This window comes from Rhinolophus sinicus, chromosome 7 (genome assembly GCF_057876585.1).
Source record: "Rhinolophus sinicus isolate RSI-liver-muscle chromosome 7, RSI-T2T, whole genome shotgun sequence".
NCBI classification, from domain to species: domain Eukaryota; kingdom Metazoa; phylum Chordata; class Mammalia; order Chiroptera; family Rhinolophidae; genus Rhinolophus; species Rhinolophus sinicus.
Window position 1 is genome coordinate 30004318 of NC_142507.1, and position 17317 is coordinate 30021634.

At 44.0% G+C, this 17317-nt stretch overlaps 1 non-coding gene across 1 annotated transcript; it reads right to left on the reverse strand.

The window, feature by feature from the left end:
• Positions 1-7510: 7510 nt before the first annotated feature.
• Positions 7511-7632, reverse strand: LOC141568767 (U5 spliceosomal RNA). Its single transcript, XR_016021836.1, has one exon. It is a non-coding gene; the product is annotated as a U5 spliceosomal RNA (small nuclear RNA).
• Between the last annotated feature and the right edge of the window lie 9685 nt (positions 7633-17317).

Genomic DNA, 17317 nt, shown 5'->3' on the forward strand with positions numbered 1-17317 from the left:
CATTCCCTGAGGTAGCACTAGCCAATGCTATCTCTTAAAAGGTTCTTGTAAATTAACGGAAGGAACACTGAAAGCAAATCTGGGGCAGTCATCAGGATTTAAAGGTATAGTATAAAAACAATCTTTGCAGTCCAAAACAATTTTATATGTGTTTTTTGGTATGGCTGCAGGACAGGGCAAGCCTGTCTGTAAGGCTCCCATTAATTTCATGGTTTTATTAACTTTTTGTAAATCTTGTAATAATCTCTATCTACCAGATTTTTTTTTTTTTTTTTTTTTTTTAAATAACAAACATGGGAGAATTCCCGGGAGAATTGGAGGGGGCAATGTGTCCCTTTTTAAGTTGCTCCTGTACTAGCAGCTTGGCGGCTTGAATCTCTTTTCTGTTGATAGGGGCCTCGGGCAGTGGATCTAGCCCTGCAACTACACTTGGAGGAGAGCTTAATTGTAACCTAGGCTTCTATTCTGATTGAGATTCTAATAAAGGCCCAGTCTGTTGAGCCTGGACTAATTGCATTTGAACAGAGAGGGAAGTGAGTGCAGCTTGTAATCTTTGCCCCTCTGCTTCCAAGGGGGATCCAGTTTGGGTTGATCATTTTCAGAGTATGTGATTCCCTCGTGTCTAGGATCGATCACATCCCTAACCAAATTCCATAAGGAAAAAGTATCTACTGGTACTTCAGAGGGTCCATGAGCATCATAATATCCCTGTAAACGCTCTCTCACCTTTTCCCAAGTTTCTAAGTTTAAAGTCCCTTCTTCGGGGGAACCAGGGACATATTTGTACTACAAATTCTAAAAATCGAAGCAACTGTGCTTCACTGGTTTTAACTCCTCTAGCTTTTAGCATGCTCCTTAACATGTGAGTAAACAGCCTTTTACTGTGACCCTGTCCCATTTTATTTTACTCCCGACTATGGTATCTCACCGCTTTCACTAACCTTATTCGACGCGTCTCATTTGCAAGCGGAGTCCTTCACTGATTCCCCAGTATTCAGGTCCCTGTTCGGGCGCCACTTGTCGGAGCCTGCCGACGAGACGAACGGTTCCTGAAGTGGGGAGTGAGGATTGAGAAAAAATTGGACAAGAGACAAAGATGGGATCGGGAGGGCGAGCAGTTCTGACTAGACTGCTGCGCCTGCTTGATTTTTCAGCATGCTTTTATACAGACAGAAGCAAGAAGGTTACATAAAGCGGCCGAGGCAGCAAGTACAGATTAGTTACGTTTTTTCCAAAGTTTGGCCCTGACTGACTTTAGACCTTTTGATATTGTCCCATTCCCAGAACAGCAGGTGTCTGTTTGTTCTTTATGCTTATCGGAGTTCCCCTCAGCCATCCTCCCAACCTCTGCTTGTAGCTACATTTTCTTAACCCTTGATGCTCCAGCTCCCCACACCACCACAAGGGGAAGAGCAGGCACGCAGGCACACGACCCTCACAACGAGGGTGCCTAGGGCTGCCACTCTCCTCCCGCGGGCGGGACCCTGGGCGGGGCTCGGAGCCCACCGGCACCGGTGCTCCGGAGACCCTGGCGGCCCGCCCCGGGGGCTTCGAGGGTGACTGCCAAAGCCCGGGCACTGCCTCCTTAGCGGAGCCCAGCCCCGGGCACGACCACACACCGGTGGAGAAGCTGCCACCTCAACACAGCCTCAGTGCGTCCGTCCCAGTCCGTGTCCCAGCCTGTGCGTCCCTCCCCCTCAACCTCCACCCCCTGTCCGTCTGGCTCTGTGACATGCCTGTTGGGCTGTGGCTCTCGCTCAGGAGCTCTCTCCCCGCGTGCCAGCCCCCTCTTTCTCTGTCTCTGTCCGAGTCTCTCTGTATGTCTAGATACATACATGCACATATACGTGTATATTTCCATCGCGCTGCCTCCTCCTCCTCCTCCCGTTCTGTCTGTCGGTCCCTGTCCTGCGGGGACTCTAGTCCCTCTGCCCGCACAAGAACGCAGGATATGGCCAGGCCAAGAAGAAACACCAACGGAGCCATGGATAGGGGGCTCATAGCACCATTTCTCACGGGCGGCTGGCTCGGAGACGCAGCAAGCCGGAGCCGCACGATCCCCAACCTGCCGGCCGCTTCTCTGCCAACCAACCGACCCACCAACCGACCGACACACCAAGCCGGCCAACTGCAATCCGCGCCCCTCTGCAATTTGCAGTCCACCATCCGCGCTTCCTAGCTTGGCCACCGCCGCTGTACGGGTGGCCCATGGCCAACTGGCAACAGCTGACGGCCAAGCGGTCACAGCTGATGACCGTGCACCACCCGAGGCAGCACCCCTCCACGCGAGGCCCAGGGCCTGGAAACGGCTCTCTGGGACTCTGTCCCCACAGTCCCCGTCTGTCTCTCTCCGCCTCTCTCTTGCTCCGTCTCTGGCCTTCTCTCATCCTCTCTCTCACCTCCCTGGGTCAGGCGAGGTGACGTGTAGCCAGTGAAGGGACCGGAGATCGGGTGGGCCGCTGGTCGCTGACGAGGGGCGAGGGCCCAGACGGAAGGCTGTGTGACGAAGGGTGACGGCAGACTGGAGCCGCTGCACCCTGGTGGCACGGGTGGCTCCCCGTGGCTTTGGGCCAGTCGGTGGGGCCGGCCAGTGCCAGGGCCAGGGTCGCGCGTGCCTAGGGCCGGAGGGGCCTGAGAGGACCCTGCGACGCCCTCGCTTGCCATGAGCGGGGGACCGCAGAGCAGCCAGGCGGGTCTGGGGAGGTGGGGCTGGGGGTGGGGGTGAGCGGGGTTGGGGTGGGGGGGCGGGGTGTAAGCCGTTCGGGGCCCGGGGAGTCCCAGGATGCCAGGGCGCCGAGACTTCTGTCACCGTCAGGGAAGTGACAGAGGCCCGTGGAGCCACGGGTGGCGCGAAGGGGCCTCGCTGCGGGCCAAGAGTAGCCCGCCGCCCAGGCCGGCGGCGTCCGGAGGAGGCGGGGAGCCGGACTGGGGGGGGGGACGCGGTGCTGGCAGAGCCGGCAGCGGGTCGATGCTCGCCACCGGAGCTGCGCATCTGCATGGCGCGCGTTCACGAGGCAGGCCGGGTGCAGGCTCTTGGGGCGCGGGGATCCGTGTCCCAGCGTCTCCGGCCATACCACCCTGAATGCGCCCTATCTCCTCTAATCTGGGGAGTAAGCAGGGAGGGGCCTGGTTAGTACTTGGTTGGGAGATCGCCTGGGAATACCTGTAGGCTTTTGCTCGCCTCTCCTTTTGCGCCGCCGCCCCGTCGTGGCTCCCTCCGAACCCCTGCCGCCCCTCCCCCTCTGCAGCCGCCCAGCCAGCCGAAGGTCCCCCTGGCCAGAGGAGGGTCAGCCGCCCGGCACTACAAGCTCGCATCCCCGGTCGCACACCAGGCCCGTTGGCCAGGGCTCCCCCCCACTCCCTCTTCTTAGTGCTCTTGGCCGAGGCAGGCCCTCAGCCTGCCGCACTTAGCCGCGTCTCGCTCGCCGCCGCCGCCCCCGCCTTCGCAGGGCTCCCTCTTGCTCCCCGAACCTGCCGCCCCCGCAACCCCCAACGCCCAAGCCCAGGGCTGCCTGCCGGCGCAGGCCTCCACCAGGCTCTCTCCATCCAAGGACATGCCGGTCCTTTGCACCTCGGCCCGAGCCCAGGGACGCCCATCCCTGCGCCTGCCCCTGGGACCCGACACACAGGATCGGCATGACCTCGGGCAAACGGGAAGCCCACCCGCCCTGCCCCACCGGAGTCTTCTGTCTCCGCTGGCAGGCACCTCGCCCCACACCCCCGCGCGTCCCCTCCCGTCTCCCACAAGAGCCAGGAGCCCTCCCTTCCCGCCGGCCAGGGTGTCCCCGACACACAGGACACAAACAGCCGGGACAAACAAGGGGACGGCGGGAGCAGCACCCCAATGCACCACGCGCCATCGACTCCAGGGGAGACCACCACAAGGGAAGAGCAGGCATGCAGGCACACAACCCTCACAACGAGGGTGCCTAGGGCTGCCACTCTCCTCCCGCGGGCGGGACCCTGGGCGGGGCTCGGAGCCCACCGGCGCTCCGGAGACCCTGGCGGCCCGCGCCGGGGGCTTCGAGGGTGACTGCCAAAGCCCGGGCACTGCCTCCTTAGCCGAGCCCAGCCCCGGGCACGACCACACACCGGTGGAGAAGCTGCCACCTCAACACAGCCTCAGTGCGTCCGTCCCAGTCCGTGTCCCAGCCTGTGCGTCCCTCCCCCTCAACCTCCACCCCCTGTCCGTCTGGCTCTGTGACATACCTGTTGGGCTGTGGCTCTCGCTCAGGAGCTCTCTCCCCGCGTGCCAGCCCCCTCTTTCTCTGTCTCTGTCCGAGTCTCTCTGTATGTCTAGATACATACATGCACATATACGTGTATATTTCCATCGCGCTGCCTCCTCCTCCTCCCGTTCTGTCTGTTGGTCCCGGTCCTGCGGGGACTCTAGTCCCTCTGCCCGCACAAGAGCGCAGGATATGACGAGGCCAAGAAGAAACACCAACGGAGCCATGGATAGGGGGCTCATAGCACCATTTCTCACGGGCGGCTGGCTCGGAGACGCAGCAAGCTGGAGCCGCACGATCCCCAACCTGCCGGCCGCTTCTCTGCCAACCAACCGACCCACCAACCGACCGACACACCAAGCCGGCCAACTGCAATCCGCGCCCCTCTGCAATTTGCAGTCCACCATCCGCGCTTTCTAGCTTGGCCACCGCAGCTCCTCCAGTGGCCAGTGGCCAACTGGCAACAGCTGATGCCCAAGCCGTCACAGCTGATGACAATGCAGCCCCCACGCAGCACCCCTCTACGCGAGGCCCAGAGCCTGGAAACTGCTCTCTGGGAGTCTGGTCCACAGTCCCCGTCTGTCTCTCTCCGTCTCTCTCTTGCTCCATCTCTGGCCTTCTCTCATCCTCTCTCACCTCCCTGGGTCAGGAGACATGACGTGTAGCCAGTGAAGGGACTGGAGATCTGGCGGGACTCCGGTCGCTGAAGGCTTGTGACCAAGGTTGGCTGAAGACTGGAGCTGCTGCACCCTGGTGGCGTGGGTGGCTCCCCGTGGCTTTGGGCCAATCGGTGGGGCCGGCCAGGGCCAGGGCCTGGGTTTCACATCCCTAGGGCCAGAGGAGACTGAGAGGACCCTGCGACCCCCTCGGTTGCCCTGAGCGGGGGCTATATATTTGTAGTCTATATATTTTTAATATTCAACTACATTCAACATTTCACCGTCATCAAATATCTGAACATTGAATTTTCTTTCAGTTAATTTGAAAACTATGTTTCTTTCTGGATACTTACTTCTCTTTCTGCTTTCATGTTTTCATGATGACACAGTCTTTCATTTAAGTGACACCTTATTTCTCTCCTCCAGCATACAATCTAGTTTCTCAGTTTGAGCTTGAAAGATTTTTATGATATCCTGAAACTCGTCTTGGATACTAATTACTCTCTTTTCATTGTGACTTTTTTTGCGAGCATCATGCCGTTGCTGTCGAAGCAATGTATTTTTACTTTGTAGGTGAGAACACCTCTCCTCTAGGGATTCCAGCTTTCCAATGTGTGTGTTCACTTTTTCTCGTTCACTTTGATACATGTGTTCAATTTCCTTTTTTTGACACTCTGTTTGGCTTAGGTCTCTGTGAACACGTTCTAAAACCAAAGTCGTTTCTCTAAGAGCAACTCCTGTGTGATGGCACTTAGTTTCTAGACTACTGAATTTACTTTCAGCCTTAGAAAGTTGTTGAGAAAGAATCTCATTGTTATCTTTTAGGTTAGACACATCAAAATTCACTTTGTCCCGTAAAACAAACCATTCCTCTCTTGCTCTCTGGAAAGCAAGCTGTACACCTCTTTTAGATTTCTGACTTTGCTCAAGACCGTGGATAGCGGTAGCCAGTCTAGAATGGCAGGATTCAACTTCTGTTTGCAGTCTTTCTCTGTTTCGTTTTTCACTCCGCATTTCAGAGGTTAGTCTTTTATTCTCAGCTGTCAGAACATTCAGCTGTCCATTACATTGAAATATTGTTTTCATTAGTGTTTCCTCATTCCGTTTTATTGTCTTTTGAAGACGGTCATTCTTTTCTTTTACAATTGCAATGTCCTCAAAATACTTTTTTTCCATTTCCTGATATGCATTTTTAACCCTATCTGTTTCCAGTCTTAGTATGGCAATTTCATGCAACAGATCTTTTTGTTTTTCATGACTCTCAGAAACCTAGGTAAAAGAAAAAAAGACTTGTAACTAGCCCTCAGTGAAATGACGTATCGTGATATCCTCTGAAACTAAAGAAGAACCTATATGTTTATATAATGAAAGGTTGCAATAAATGGATATCCCACTGATTGAAATAAATGGATATCCCAAACCTCCAACTTTATACAAGCATAAATTCTCCAAAGTTCAAAAATTTAGTACAAGAGGTTGAATCCATGAGAGTGGAAAACAGAATTTTCAAATCATAAGAGAATTTTAAGTGTCTCAGATTTGGAAAAGATACAAAACGAGAAGCTATAAATGATTAAAAAATCACACTTTAAAAAAGAGTTTCCAGTCGGAAAATATAGCAAATCCAGAGTAAGAGTATTAACTCTGCATATATTCGGACAGATTAAATATCCTAAAATTCTTTTTTCTAATATATTCCATAGATATTCTAATTTTCCAGTATTTTCATAGTCAGTCATGAAAATTACATCTACTAATAACTGATAATCTAGGCATTGCACTAAGCTCTTCTCGTTCGTTATCATAATCTAAAACAGAGAAATTGAAAAGATCAGTAAGTTTAGGATTTCCCCCAGGACTTCTGACTCTACAATAGTGCTCTCACACCAAACCACAGCAATTCCTCTAGTGTAAATATATAAATTGAAGAGGCCTTAGAAATTCATGAGATTATTTGCTGCTGCAGTAATTTTATTTCCTCTTTATAATGTTTAAAGTAGCCATAATTATAAAACGGGAAAATACACTGACCTATTTGACTAGGAATAAAATACTCATCAGTAAATTATCACTTGATATATATATATCATGGCATACAATCTTCTTCAAAAGTTCATTGTACTGAAATAGGATACTCCTTGGAGCAAATTGTTCCTTTAATCAAAAGGAGGAGAATGAATGTAAAATATGGTCTGACCTGGCTGTACATTAGCCTCAATGGAAATGAAAACTAACCTCTCTATTAATACAGCAAGGGGATGAAATCATTGCTGAAAACTGGAAAATCTGTTGATAGGAGCAATAATTTTGAGATTATAGAAAGCTCATAGATTCCTGCAAAAAGTGTTAAAGCCTCCACTATGGATGAGACCACTGTGAATGTCACCACTTGTCTGTTGGACATAGATGGATTTGAATCAAGAATATCATTTACTGCAATGGACCAAAAATGTCACTCCACATAAAACACACACACACACACACACACACACACACACACACACACATTTTCACACATGCACACAGAGATACACACAGACTCACAAACACATACACACATACATATGTTTTCAAAATCCTCAATATTTCCCATATGTACAGTGTTGGTTTTTAAATATATACACACACAAATACACATGTGTTTGAAAATGACTAAACAAAATACCTCAGAGTTCATTTTCTTTCCATGGAAATCTTTAGTAAAAGGCGAAAGATTTCTACAATTTGGAGAGAAACCAGAGTATAAAGAGTTCATTTTCTTAAAATCTATTTCTTTCTCCTTTTGTTTGCAAAGGTCATTAGTCAGAATTGCATCTTGTAATATTCTGTTTTTGTGCCCTGGAAAACGTCTCCTCTGAGTGTCATGTTGCTCTAGTGCCACCTAGAGCATCGAGTATGAACAAAGAAAAATTAGAATATAATTAAAATTTAAGTGTTAAACTTCTTAATCGATGTTTACTTACTCCCAAATTACTGGACTACAACTAGGAAGTGGCAGATAAAGTGCCTCAGTCTAAATTAAGAGAAAAACATGAACCCACCAATCGAATTTTGTCCCTGTTTGAACTAAACAATTCGTTAGATGTTAAATCCACCCAAAAATGAATTAGTAGATGATTGCTAAATGTTAGAGTCTTCCTCCCTTAAAATATGTCACCCCACCATATCTTAATCAGTGAGTACCTACCGTGAACCTAACAACATTTTTAAAGATTAATAGCTGGAGAAGAGGCAAACTTTAAACTATTAGGAGCCAAAAACATTTACATGAAGCAGAAAGAGAAGCCAATTTCTAAATTATTATTCAAATTATATACTATGAAAGGGTTATGCATTCATAGAGTTACCTGTTGCATTCAGTTCCAATTGATTCTCATACCCACTGAGGTGAGCAGATAAAAACAATGAGTAACATTGACCAATTATCTACACCAAAATGAAAAACTAGAAAGTGCTTGTACCCTAACAACAGAAGGTCTCATCGTGCCGGATGTGGTTCTCTTAATAGGCAGGTGAGTTGATTTCACGACCCCATCCTCCACCTCAATGTAGACTCGGAAGTCAATTACACAGAGGTCCCAAGGCAGAGTCCATCTCTAACCTCGGCCTTAGTGAGCAGCCATACAAAACTCCAAATTTTGAACCACTGAGAATGATGAGTCCTTTCACACAAGTCCGACTCAGTGGTCAGCATTTGTACTGTGTTCATAATTTCAACTGTTTAATCATCTGATTCAATAACTGATGGTACCTTCTTTATCATGTAAGGAAGTTAAAACAACGAGGAAGGAAACAATATTCAGGACTTTTTTTTTTTTTTTTTTTTGCCTCATTTCCAAGAATAAAATTGACTTACAAGTAACTATAGAGTCTAACCATATTTGAAGTTTTGTAAGCAGTTCAAATGTGATGAAAATAATATTCAATTATGACCTATTGACTCTTAAAAAGCTAGCTTGAAAGTTAATTTCAATGGGCCATGTTACGTTATTGATGCATTAAAAACGACATTATTCTAGAAATTTAAAAGTAAATTTTCACATACATGACAGTGGTTCTTTTCACTTCCATCAAGCCTCACTTGCTCTTTCTCTGATTTCATGCTTAAATGTAGTTCTGTGGATAAATCTATATATTAGATCAAATGAACTACTCAGGTAATTTAGATAAAAACTATGATCTCTATAGAAACAAAACAGCATGTTATCAATTGAGACTTTAAATTAAGCTTAATCTTTCACTGAACATTGACTTAAAAAATACTTGTGATTACCTAAAACTTCAACAAACCATTTGGGAAATAACAAATGTCACAAAGCTGAAGGCATATAAACATGTCAAAATCCATTCACAAATTCATTCACCCAACTTCAATGAAAACACAGTCAGAAACAGAACAAAACAAATAAATACCGGACAGACATGTCTAGTCATGATGTACTCTGTTGTCTACCTCCTAAGAGTACCTTTGAACAGCACCCTAAGATTCAACTGCAACATCGTTCACAGTTTCCAGAATTTGTGTTACTGTTTACGCCTTTGTCAGTGTACACCTTTCCTCATATCTGAAATGTTTTCCTCTACTAGCCTGACAAATTTCCTTTCATCTTTGAGGATTCAGCAATGGGCTTTAAGGAAGAACCGAGATAAGAGGGGACAGACTATGTGGACACAGCTGCGAAGGAAGTACAATGCAGCAAATTCTCAACAAAATCCATTACGGCTGGAAAAGTCCACTCTGAGGTCCATAAAGCCATAGAAAATCCAAGAAATATTTTAATATTTGGTTTCAGAAGGTCTTTTTCAGTTACACTGAATAGAGTTATAACTGATACTTAGGAATTAACTCAGGGCTATACAACTAAAGCTAAGAAACCACGTGTCCTCTCAGTAATCAATCTTCAGATCTCTTCCTATGTTTCCAATCTGCTCCCAACGTTCTACATATAATCCCCCTGCCCACTCCCCAGCGTAGGCTAAGTGTTACTCCAAAGGAAATCATGCTGTCAACTCATTGTCTTTCTTATTTACGTATATGTGACTGGAGTTACCGGAAGAATGCAAATGTCTTGCTGAAAGGTATTCCGTTTGGATATCTGTTGAATAAATGGAGTGAATGTAAAGTAGATTTTGCCACAAGTGACTTTTGGAAAGTCAGAAAACTATGGTGAAGCCACACAGAGGTGGTCTAGGGTTAAACTCTTTCTGTTTCTTTTTTTTTTTTATGTTCTTTGCTGTCTCTGTTTCCTGGTAGCTGTGATTCACACAAGTCACAGAGCCTATAATATCCTAATAGGAACACACCTCCAATATGAGTTTTCTTTATCTACAATATGTGTTTTCTTTATCTACTAAGATCATGTGTCCAAACTCTGTGGATGCTGACAGATTTTGCGTCATTGAGTGTGATGCAAATGGACATTGATCATCAACTTTCCAATCCCTGGATCTTTCACGAGTGTCATAACTGAAGCTCAAAGCAGTAGGATCCCATTCTGAAGAATCTGAAAAGAAGTTTTCATTGAGTAAAATGGAAATGATAACGCAAATTTGACAATCGTGTAAAACTTCCTTCTTCAGTCCCATGTCCTCCCTTTCCCCAAACACGCTACTCCTTCATCGTACACGTTACTTTAGGTGTCCTATACCTGCCATTCACATAGATAAGTTCAATTAAGTGTTGCCACTCAGCGATTTCTGTTACATAATGTGTTTCAGGTCAAAGCTTTGCTTCTTAATAGTTAAGATTGTTCAGGGTATGAATTTCTTTGTTATTATCAAAAGTTATGTCCAACCACCTATTTTAAGTTTAAATATGCATGTAAAACATGGGTTTAAAAAGCTTTTAATGAATGGTACCACTTCAAATAAGAGACCACTTATTCCAAGGAAATGGTCTTTTCTAAATGCACAAATATCTTCAGAATTCATCCTTTAAGCCTCAAGTAAACAGAACTTCATATGACAGAGGACAGCCTTGGGTGATCTTACTGCTTCCAAGGAAATATAGGATCAGATTAGGTCCAAACTAGCTACCTCCAAAGGGTACAGCGTGTCACAAGACAGAAAGGGAATATATCACAAAATTATTTTCCTTTTATAAAAAACAAAACTCTCAGATTAAGTTTTGAAGACAAGGGCAAGACAAAAGAAACGACTGTAGAGGTGAAGCTCTAAAGCCTGTTTCTTCATGAGGAGTAGCTTCAACATGTCACATCCATGAACCCCGTATGGGGCTTCCAAAGGTAGTTCTCAATGTCATGTGAGAGTCCCTGAAGTCCCAAGATGTATGAGTTCAGGGGCCTGAAGAGGTCAAAACTACCTTCTCAGGAATACTAAATGTCATTTGCCATTTTCACTCTCATTCTCTTGATCAGTGTCCCATGGAGTGTTCCACAGCCATGGTGACATCATAGCTCTAGTGGTTACTGGGTCATCTCTCTAAGGGTGACTGGAATGTGCATGACGGGTGTGCTTGCACTTTAAATTTTTCTGTTATAATTTCTAATATTGTAAATATCGTGTTTCCCCGAAAATAACACCTAACTGGACAATCAGTTCTAATGCGTCTTTTAGAGCAAAAATCAAAAAAGAGACCTGGTCTTATTTTACTCTATTATAAACCAGGTCTTATCGAACATAAAATAAGACCACGTCTTACATTGATTTTTGCTCCAAAAGATGCAGTATAGCTGATTGTCTGGGTAGGCCTTATTTTTGGGGAAACAGGGTATCAACAGATACTCCCAACTTACACAAAATTCTTTGGAATTCGCAATAATTCTTTCTGTTTTTTGTTTTTTTAAATTCTTAATAGTATAAAAGGACCCTAAGGCCCAAAAGTTTCAGAATTACAGTTTTTGAAGATTGTGTCTACCAAATAGTCATTGTGATTACTTACTCCCACCGCTTGAAATAATCAAAGACACCATAAGCGTGCCTGCCCACACACACACACATAGTCTGCTAATCAGAACATCAGGTTGGCTTAACGTCATTCGTGTAACAACACTAACATGACGTCAAGTTAAAACATAGTCGACATGTTAGCAACTTAGGTAAAGGGCAACATTCAAATGAGCATTTCAGAATACTGGAAAATTCTCCGTGTGTGATAATTAACTTCTGGGAAACCCGATTAAATAAGGAATTCCAAACTGGGAAATTTAGGGTGTCAAAACAGAAGTAGAAACATCTCAATTAAAGCACACATTTTTTTAATGTCTTCTTCTTATTCTTGTAAACATCTTTTTTTCTCAAATATGGATACAAACAATGACATCTATACCATTTACATCAAATCCATCAATTACATTTGTAAAATGAAAAAAACACACACAAAGGAATGAGTAAGAAGACTGTGAGCATGTCAGAGATAATATTTTTTATCTGAAGAATGGATTGATGGGAAACCTGAGGATAGAATCAACAGCATATCTTGACTGCAATCCATCAGAAACATTTATACCATCATGCTACAAGGATTTATCATGTTCTTCAATTTTTCCTGTAATTCAGCAAGTACACAGTTGTGAGGAGAGTTCTGTTGAATGCATAATGCATTTGTCAACAGATGAAGTGTTATGAATCGATCAACTGGGATATGCAATGACAGAATATCAATTCATAAAAATATTCATTACTTTCCACACCAATGTGGCCTACTAGTATGCCTATACTTCTCGTATCCTCTACTTTACAAACATCACAAAGTTTCTCGATCTGTTCATGCAAGAAGCTGTATCAAAATCCTCTAAGAAATGATGTAGAATGAACCTTCAACATGAAATATGATACTAAACAGAAAAAATTAATTTAACAGCCACAGAAATATTAGATATAAAAAATAATTTGTATTTCAAATTCTGTGTAACATTTACTGAAAACAACAATTTTAGAACTTAGGGAATGAATTCTCTAATTTCTTTTGTTTCCAAACTTAGTTTCCTTTGGTATCTCATGCTAGACTTTAAAGGACTTTTATGAAATGGTCATCTTATCAAAGACAAATGGCGCAGCGAGCAGGGTCTCCCGCACAACACCCTGCATGACAGTAATGTCAGGGTGACCATCATAGTTTAGTCAAAGATGCTTATTTTGCAACATGCTCAGCTACAATATTGACTCCACCTCTCACCTTCCCAGGCAGTGAAACTCTCCATGTCATCTTAAGATCTCGCATTTACTTAACTATAATTTGCCACATTCTCCTGCTTCCTGTTCTCAGGAGCTGCGTTTTTCTCTATTCAGCCTTGATTCACACTCCACAACCTGGAAATTTTTCTCCTATAAAATATTCATTACGTTGTGGCAGAAAATCATCTCTTACAGTTTCATTACCTCAAATACAATTGAGAGAAGCTTCTTCACCCTGGAGGATTAAATCACCTTTCCTCTAGAGTTACATAGCTTGGGAATTTCTGGTCAAAAGAGCAGAGCAGGTAAACACTGTGCTCACCTCTCAGGACCACATCAATCACAACTAAACCAAGAAAAACATTGTTCAGAATCATCTGAATTCCAGCTGTACTGAAAGCCCTGCCCCTACAAGCATACACAAGAAGCCAACTTGAGACTAGTTAAAGAGGTAGAAACCAGAAACATGGAATGGGCTGTTCCAACACCTGCATGTGACCATTAAAAATCCGGAGGTATATCTCAACTGCAGTTTCCCTCCCCAGAGGTAGGAGGTGTCCCAGCCGCTCCCCATCCCAGGGCTCCAATGCTGGGGAGAGAAGTCCCAAGACTTCTGGCTGTGAAGACCAGGGGAGATTATGACTGAGTGTGACAGAGGGCGGCTGCACTGCCAGGCACGCCTCTTAAAGGGAACACATATGGACTTACCCACCAATGGAATCACTGGCTCTGAGCTCCAGCACTGGAATAGCAGCTCAGAAGGTACCAAGAACATATGGGGAGGAACCGAGTTTTCTGGCTTCAGATTGAAGGCTGAAGGGGCTGCTTTCTTCTGGACCGATGAGCAGGTGAAAGCCATTATGAGTTTCTTGAGCCCTTCCCCTCCCTGCATGCAGACAAACACAGACGTCTCACCTGAGTCTCATCAAACTGGCTAATGCTGTTCATTTGCCCTGGTGATTGTGAAACCCTGCCGTACCCAAATTTCAGGCACACCCAAGCCGCTTTTCCATTACAATGGTCTACTTTCACTCATGCTAGGACATTCCTAAAATCTCTCAGAGGTTCACAAAACCCAAACAAGCAACATCTGGCTTCAGCATGACCCTTATCAGTGGCTGAGCGGCCCTAAGCCCGGCATTGGTGGCAGCTGGCCTCAGTTCAGAGCTCGGCCTCTCAAGGCAACTCCAAGTACAGTGCAGGTGGCAGCCATCTGTGGATTAATGGGAGGCTCATGCCCGGTGCCGTCAAGCAGGGCACAGACTGCAGCTGAACTTGGTCTGCAGTGAGGCCTTCTTCAGAAGGCCCTGGGGCTGGCAGGCCCAGTTACCAGCTTTAAACAGAGCCAGAGCATTACACAGCCATCTCCAAGGATGACAAATCTAAAGGGCTGATCTGACAGGCAGCTGAACCCCCACTAAACTGAATTGTGCTCTGTAGGGTCAGCCCCCCCACACCACAGCTCCTATACTGTAGTCACAGCCAGTCCTCACAGCCAGTCAATCTTTCTCATTGACATGTAAGCAGTGATCAAGTCTCAACTACAAGAGGTAGGTACACGCATGGCACACAGGGGACACACCTGAAACACCCAGCTCTGGTGACCAAGGAGTCTGCACCACTGGGTCCCACAGGACACCTACTACGTAAGCCTACTCTGCTAAGACTGGGAGGCATAGCAGCCTTACATAGAAACAAACATAGGGGGGCAACCAAAATGGGGAGACAAAGAAATATTTGGTAAATGAAAGAACAGACAAAGGTCCAGAAAAAGACTTAAACAAAACGAACACAAGAAATCTACCAGATGTAGAATTCAAATCACTGGTTATAAGGACGCTCAATGTTCTCAGGGAGAACTTCAACAAAGAGGTAGAAAACATAAAAACGCAGAGAGAAAACATAAAAAAGAACTTATCATAAATAATGACTATAATAACTGAAATGAAAAATACATCAGAGGGAATCAACAGTAGATTAGATGAAGTAGTGGATCGAGACAGTGATTTAGAAGATGAGGGAGCAGAAACGCTGTTCTATCCATTATTCATGTTAGTAAGACTCTATTAATATTTTCAGTTTGAACAAGTTTTTTTTTAGTAAAATGATCCCTATGGTTTCAACTCTTGCATCGTGACTTTCCGATGAATTCCTAGGTGACAGTGATCTCTCAATCAAGAGAGCAGGAAGCTATCACCTAGTTATCTTTATAAGACTATTTCATTTCTGATTTACTCATCATGAAAGTCACCGTTTAATATCCTTCTTCAGTAACTAAATGAGTGTCTCAAATAATGGTGTGTGTACCTGTTAAAATTGTCTACTTATTACATCTCTGTATATGGTATGGAAGAGGACAGGTTTTTCCTTTACGGTATTTGGTCACTTGCTTTCCCTGTGAAGTTTACTGAATTTAAAAAGTGTTGACAATAAGCACTTTTGCCGTCAGTTCTTTAAGAAGGCCAAAGGGGGGAAGATAGATATGTGTGTGTGTGTCTATATATGTTGATATTGATATATATGTATCTTTACATATATATACATACGTATATATGGAGATATATATGTGTATACATATATATCTACATATAGACATATATGTCTACATGTATACATATGTATTTGTGTGTGTATATATATATATATATATATATTTACAAGTGACAAGTGTTATCTACCTTCTGCATATCATGGCACACATAGAAAATATTTGTATTCATACAGCGAACACTGGGGTAACTAGAAAAGGCTACAACTGATCCCCTGACAGCTCAGTAGTATGCAATGGATCACCTGATGGGTGGGAAGCTCTGATTAGGTCATTTTATTCAAAGAAGTGGGCAACACATTGTTTTTTGTGTATGCGTTTACTGGAGGTTTATTTAAATTTTTCAAGAAAAACAAACTAAAAGAAAATTCCTCTGTCCTCTAAAGTCAGTGTTCTCTTATTTAACAGCATCATCTGAATATCTATTAATAACATATCATAGATGAATAGCTTGATATAATGTTTTACCATTGTTTTCTCTTATACCTTGCTGTATTCCATCACAGTCAGGAGACAGAAAAGAGAATATTTGGGACTATATCAAACTGAAAAGGTTTTTCACAGGAATCTTAACCATAAATAAAACAAAAACGCATCCTACTGAGTGGGACAAGGTATTTTCCAATGATATATCTCATAAGGGGTTAATGCCATAATTTACTTAAAAACTCAACTCAATACCAAAAAACTCTATTAAAAAATGGGCAGAGGACATCAAGAAATATTTCTCTAGAGTGGACATATACCATGTGTCAGTGAAACCATATGTTTCTCTACTTTTTCTGTCTGGCTTATTTCGCTTCGCATTATAATCTCAAATTCTGTCTATGTTGTCACAAATGTTTCTATTTCATCTTTTCTTACCACCAAATAGTATTCCATTGTGGATATATACCACAACTTCTTTCTCCGTTCATCTATCGAAGGACATTTTGGTTGTTTCCTTGTCTTGGCCACTATAAATACAGCTGCAATGAACATTGGAGCACACATGTCTTTATGGATAAATGTTTTCAGAATTTTGGGGTAGATACCCAGGAGCAGGATTGCCAAAAACAAACGAACAAGACAAACAAATGAGAAACAAAAACTCATAGACACAGACAACAGTTTAGTGGTTACCAGAGGGCAAGGGGGGGAAGGGGTTGGTAGATGAGGTTAAAGGGGATCAAATATATGGTAATGGAAGGAGAACTGACTCTCGGTGGTGAACACACAATGTGATTTATAGATGATGCAATACGGAATTGTTCACCTGAAATCTATGTAACTTTACTAACAATTGTCACCCCAAAAAACTTTAATTAAAAAAAAGAACAAAAAGAAAAGATCAAAACATTTTCAAGTAAAAAAAAAAGTGGACATAAAGATGGCAAACAGACAGACATAAGAAAACATGCTCAACATCACTAATCATTAGATAAATGCAAATAAAAACCACAATGAGATACCACCTCACACCTATCGGAATAGCTATCATCAATAAATCAACAAACAACAAGTGTTGGCAAGGATTTGGAGAAAAGAGAACACTGTGCAGCCACTATGGAAAACAGTATGGAAGGACCTCAAAAAATTGAAAATGGCACTGCTTTATGACCGAGCAATCACATTCCTGAGTATCTGTCCTAAACAATACAAAACTCTAATTTGAAAAAAAATATGCACCCCTATGTTTAGTGCAGCACTATTTACATCAGCCAAGATACGGAAAAAACTGAAATGCCAATCAATATATGGTTGGA